This window comes from Malurus melanocephalus, unplaced genomic scaffold (genome assembly GCF_030028575.1).
Source record: "Malurus melanocephalus ecotype Western Australia unplaced genomic scaffold, MMel_1.1 scaffold_180, whole genome shotgun sequence".
NCBI classification, from domain to species: Eukaryota; Metazoa; Chordata; class Aves; order Passeriformes; family Maluridae; genus Malurus; species Malurus melanocephalus.
The window spans coordinates 252,205-258,366 of record NW_026623412.1 but is presented as its reverse complement, the minus strand read 5'-3'; the positions used below and the strand labels follow the sequence as shown (position 1 = coordinate 258,366).

The following is a 6,162-nucleotide window of genomic DNA, read 5'->3' as shown; positions in this document are numbered from 1 at the left end:
CATCTGTGCTTTTCTTGTCACTCTGTCTTGATAAAGATCTGGATGCGACACTCTCAGTGTACTCCCATCTCCCAGGAACACAAAGTATTAAAGCACAATTTCAYCTTTGCCACAAAACCTTTGCAGCACATGTTAGCATGAAAGATCACACCATTCACTGACACTACTTACCCCCTTGGCCTGAATTGCAACCAGATACTGGGAAATGCTGCCCTAATTACACCAGGGCCCCACAGCACCTCAGCAACCATCATTTCTCACCCACATGCTAATCATCAAAATAATGCCAAACTCCAACTTAACCAGTTCAGTTGATGAAGCAGGTATATATTTTTTAAATCTCAGAAAACATAACAACATACATGAGAAAATTCTATTTTATACCCCTTAAATTATACTTCCTCAAACCAGAAAGCGGGATTGAGAGGATCTAGTCTCCAGACCAGAGAGCCAGAGCTAGAAAGCACTATAATSAGAATCAGGACTGAGACTGAAGACCCTGGGTTGTTTGCAAAACTAATTAGCTAATGTCATTAGAAAGCAACAGAGAATAAACAAGAGCTGAATCAGACTCTACAGCAATCTAAGCAAAGGACAGTTTAATAACTGTACTTAGGATATGTTTTAAATGAAAAAAAATCACTTTATGGAGTAGATTTTATCCTGGGCAATATCCATACATCTTGGATTTAGCAAAATGGCTTGGAGAAGAGGGTTTCATCATAGTAAACACAGCTACTTCACAGCAAGATTTATTAATACATCCAAAAGAAAGAAAGAAAATCATTTTGTCACACTATATACAGATAATACATACAGTGTTTTATACACATATTACATCAGTTTTTACACAAGAAAAATATACATAAAAATGTAAACTTTTGTATACAAAAACCCTTAAACCAATTAAACAAGGACCAGATAACAAAAGGAGACCAATCTATTATCATTTAATTGATTTTTTTTTTAAATGGTAATACAGTACATTCATTGAGAAGTATGAGGAACATGTGAGCCAACCTTTCCTATTTAAAGGGAAAGTACAAACCCAAGCTTTCCTCCCCGCCCCTGGAATGCTGTCCATGAGCCTCCAGCACTAGAAGCAGTGGTGTGAGTTAAAATTGCTGCCAGGGAYCCCAGAGAAAGGGACCCTTCTTCAYGGGCACCTCGATGCACCACACTCTCCAAAAGTGACACATCCACAGAAGCCACCTGGGCTGGGCTGTTTGTGCGTATTAGCCAGGCTTCCAGCTAATAGCGTGAGACGGGATGGGCAATGCCCGTTTGTATGTTCCCTTTAAGCAGTCATTCAGTGGAGTAGCATTGCTGAGGAAGTTGTTTATTTTTCCCAATGTACGGTATGCTGAACACATGTCTCAGGGATGAGAGGGGACAAGGAAGGGGTGTAAGAGACTGCTAATCCTTGCTACCATGCAGTTACTTCAAAATCAGGTACGTTTGCAAGCTACAATTCACTGGTTCAAAATACACTGCCTCACCTTTGCTTTCCCACTGCAACTTGTTTACATTTAAAACTCTAGTGACCGAACAAGTGTATGAGGCTCTTTGTTACAAGGCTGTTTCTGATATCAAAGCATGATCAAGCTACCTTTAAAATGACACCAAACACAAACTTCTCGGAGACAGCCTTAAAAAGAGAGAGCATTCCCTCTAAGCAYTTCAGATTGTCCATTTGCTACCTTCTTTTATTAAGCCTAGGGTAAATATATTTACCCTTAACTGCAAAAAGGATATTGGTTGAGCTTCTGACATCTGTTTTGCTCCACTCGCAGATAAACGTTTTTGGGAATTGGAGGGGAAAAAAAAAACCAAAAAACAAACCCACAATAATAAACTCAAATTTTAAAACCTCAGGCATAAAAGAAGAAGGGAATTATTTAACGTGTTGGTGAAAAAACAGTTGCAGAAACTTGAACTTGTTGGGAACAAACAGACGATAGATTCCAATGAAGGCTCCTCACATTAAATAAGTTAGACGGGTTACAGACATCTTCAATAAAAACATCCATCCTCCACAAAGTATGTTAAAATGAAACAATAGTGATGCACTGGCATTTCTCCTAAAAAGGACAGAAGGACATGAAATCTCCTTAGTGATATCAGCACTATTGAATGTAGGAGGTAAACAATGATTTACAAAAATAATGAGGGAAAAAGCTGTGTAAAAGAAATGATGAATCATTAATTATAATTGGACAGAWGGGGGATGGGGCAGAATGCAATTACTGTATGCCTCAGAAATACCTGAATGAAATAAATACTTAGAAACTTGTATTTCCATTTCTTTCTTATATTCACCTAAACAATGGTGGGAGTAAGGGCTTGTCTGCTTGCTTTTGCTTTTTTTTTCTTTTTTCTTTTTATTTTCTTTTTTAAAATAACAACCCTTCTAGTAAAAAATCAAAAGACAATTACAAATGGCTTTAGATAATTAAAAGTCTCCTTTTTAAAATAAAACTTTGATAACACATTTCTCCATTTCTTCTATATAATGCAGCTTCAGTRAAAAGAAATCATAAGGGACAGCAATTTGCAAAAAAAAAGTGTGGACAAAAATTGCCAACCAAGGTTCATAACATATACATATGTATATGCAAGACATCTGCACTCTATATACATATTTAATATACGTATGCATGAGTATATATCAGGAGATAACCAACAGGTACATTCTCCACATACATCAACTGAAATAGCATAATAGGTGTGTGTGTATCAATCTCTGTTATACACACACAGCACACACACATATCCATACACACGCCCAAACATATGTGTTATAGAAATYGTGTATGATTGCATGAAAGCTCAGATGGAACGGTACACCAGTTACCTTTTTCTAACAGAAATGCAAGGAAGACAAAATTCCATGGCTGAATTGTGGCCAAGAAAAATTGTGTCATAGCCATATTGAAAACATGGAATCCAGTATGGCTCGATGACAGAACTGGAGCAGCGTTCTCCTCTGAAACTGAAGCCTAAGTTACACAGCTTCAATGTGACTGAGCAGGTTGCTGACAGCTGCTTTCTGCTAAAAGGATACAGAAGCTCCATTTAGCCAGAAAACAGAAAATAAAATACTTMAGCCCACAATTTACTTGCATAAGCAAGATCATCTAAAACACAATTAGATGCAAAGTGCTAGCATGTTAATGGTCAACCCTGCACTCCATTTTAAAATCTGCTTCATGGTAAAGTGTACCAAACTGTTTCTTTTGATATGTTTGATGACAACTCCATTGCTGAGAGCAGAGCACAGGGCTGCCTTGTGCTTACTGCCTGTGTTATGGGAAACACAAACCAARCTTCTTTTTTCTCCCAAGGGTTGAAAATTGGAAGGTAATGTTTGGTGGGTGCAGTTTTCTCATTTTGACCATTTAAATAGGATGCTGGGTCAACCTTTTAATACACTAGGAAGCTTTGCATCATCATCCATGAAAAGTTTGTGTTCACCTGCAAATCAATCACAGTCCTASTGAATCACAATTGAATAGCTGAAGAAGTTTAAATAAATTCAAGCAGGGCCCAATTCAGCTACCACTCCAGTCACCAAGAGAATTTCCCTAATGCATAAGCAGAGCTGGATTGGGCCATTCAAGCTGATTGCTGCTCGCAAGAGGAACTGAGGAGAGGCAGGGACAAGGAGGAGCTGGAATGGAGGCAATGGAGCAGAGAAGCAGAAGAAGGTGGCATTGCAAGAGGCCTCAACGAGACTCAACACAAAACAAAAGCAGAGACACGGCAAGGAAACTCCACTGTGAGGGCTGGGGAAACACAAACCCTTGGGGACCAAGCTCAGATCAGTCTCTTGAGTCATCCAGACCCGTCAGAAGAATTTAAAACAACTTGTCTGGCACAAGTGCTTACCTGTCACACATATGTTACATGGATAGTAAATCTCACACACTTACTCATCTTACAGCTAAATTACAGGTGTGTGATACAAGGTATATTCCATCTATAGGTCTGTGCACATATATATAGATTTAGATTGATTGCATTCATACATATTTATTGTACATCGTGAGGGCAAGTCCACAGTCAGCAAAATGCTACCATTATCTCATTTACAGATATGTCTCTCTGTACAGGTATACACAAAAATGGGTCTATTCTTCTCCATAAAGGCATAAAGATTTATGCCTTTAATTCCCATTACCACCGAATAAGCAGAAGAAAAGGCCTCTGACAACTTCCACCTCCCTACCCTTTTGCCTGTATGCACGTGCCAGAAACAAATTGTGGGGAGAAGGAAACGGGGAGAGATGCCTGGGGGGAGTATCAACAGAATAATATGGAGGGGAATATTAAAAAAAAACTGCAAAAAAWTTCAAATTTCTGTTCAACACCGGAAGCTCTGTTTTCCTAAAAAGGGTTTTAAAGTCACCAGGATCATAATTCTCAAAAGTGATACTGTATGAATAAATAAGGATTAGGTTACTTTCTCTGGCCTAAACAGAACAATATAAAGAGTAAGCCAATCTGACTTCTGACAATTTCAAGTGAGAGCTCCCATAAARAAATCTTCCTTCTCCAATTATGAAAAAAGGTAAGTGATCACAAAAATTCAGAATTTCACAGCCTAAGTGAAACTCCATTGACTGAATGCATATTTTGTTCTGCAATCTGCARTTCTGGGGCAAAATTGATATCCACAAAGATCCTCAGAAGAGAAAAAAAAATCTGCTTTGAAGACAAGATCCTTTTATGGAATGGAGACCACTCCACAAACAGTACCCTTTACAATCTAACAGGAAAACACAAGTACAATGATTGACAGCATTTTCCAAGTCAGACCATAGRACATTTGGGTATTAATTTGCAAAGATACAGCAATTCTCATGCCTCTCCATCCCACTGAATGCAAACCTTCCCATTCAATTTCTCCTGAAAAACTCATTTCTTTCATCACTCCTCCTCCCCCATTTGTTTTACTTGAAGGCTGTCTTTAGGAGCTTGGTATTTTCATGGCATTTTAAACAGGGCTCAAAGCAATTCATGTGAAAAACAGTAAAATTGACATGATATCAGAGTTAGCCTTATAACAGAAGATTATATAGTAGAGAGTTTCAGTTATTTATACAACAGTGAGGACATAACAACCCCCTACTAAATAATCACATTTCTACAATACATTCCATCACCTCTTGACTACTTTTCTCTTTACAAAACTATGACCTACATACAATATACACATTCGTATCGCACATACATCCCCCCCAATGCATATTTTTTGTGTGTATATATAATACATACATGCACACAAGCAGTCTAATTCTATTTATAAGTCACAGTGGGAATTCCTTTGTGAGGAAAGGAAGGGAAAAATTCCTGAATAAGACACTGTAGATTCCTAATGTTCCAACTTTTCAAAATTCCAACTCACAGAGCTAACTGGAAATAAATACATTAAAAAAAAGAAAAGGTCTTACAAACTTGGTTCACAACTCCCAGCTACAGTAGTTGGATTTTTAAATTTGATCTATTACCCTGTAACTAAATTTCTAATCATAGGTACAAACCACGGATAAATTATTGCAGAATGTAACACTSGAAATTTAAAAAGAGTTATAGGAACAGTAATATAAGGGTTAAAAAGAGTTCTATACTTGTTGATACAGGATACCATTTTATTTTATTTATATATATATCTATATATAGATATAGATATCTGCAAGGTAGCAAAGAATAGCTGTACACCTTGACACGGCAAAGATCCAGTGTAAAAAGGTGCTTCACTAGTTTGTTTTTCCAAAAAAGCTTGTATATAATTTTATAGCTTTTAAAAACACATATGCAACATAATTCATTACACTCAATACAGCTTTAGTATAAAACTTATAATTTATGAGGTGATGTTAATAGCATAAATTAATATACCATTTCTCTTAAAATCTACAATAAGTATTCTGAAAGCTCATTGGGGAAGGGTATCTTTAAATAAAAAGTTTAAAGCTGAGCGTGATGAAAAAGATTCTGTATGTTGAACTTGAGATGAGAGCCCCGAGAAGAGTCCATAAGCCAGACACCGTTGACTATAAAACTGAACAAAGATCTCCTTCTTGCGCTCTCACTTAGGTGACGCTCTTTCTTAAATTATTATTTACTTTTAAAACTATTTACTATTTTTTTTCCTTTTTT

General features: G+C 37.0%; 1 protein-coding gene across 5 annotated transcripts in view; it reads right to left on the bottom strand.

Moving 5' to 3' along the window:
• Window positions 1-350: 350 nt before the first annotated feature.
• Window positions 351-6,162, bottom strand: part of INO80D (INO80 complex subunit D) — a 46,089-nt gene continuing 40,277 nt past the window's right edge. For 4 of the 5 annotated variants that reach the window (XM_057372841.1, XM_057372844.1, XM_057372843.1 and 1 more), the window contains exon 13: window positions 352-2,081. The gene's annotated coding sequence lies outside the window, so the exon portion shown is untranslated. Of the gene's footprint in view, window positions 2,082-6,162 lie in introns of all 5 variants that reach the window. The other variant, XM_057372845.1, reaches the window with a different exon arrangement.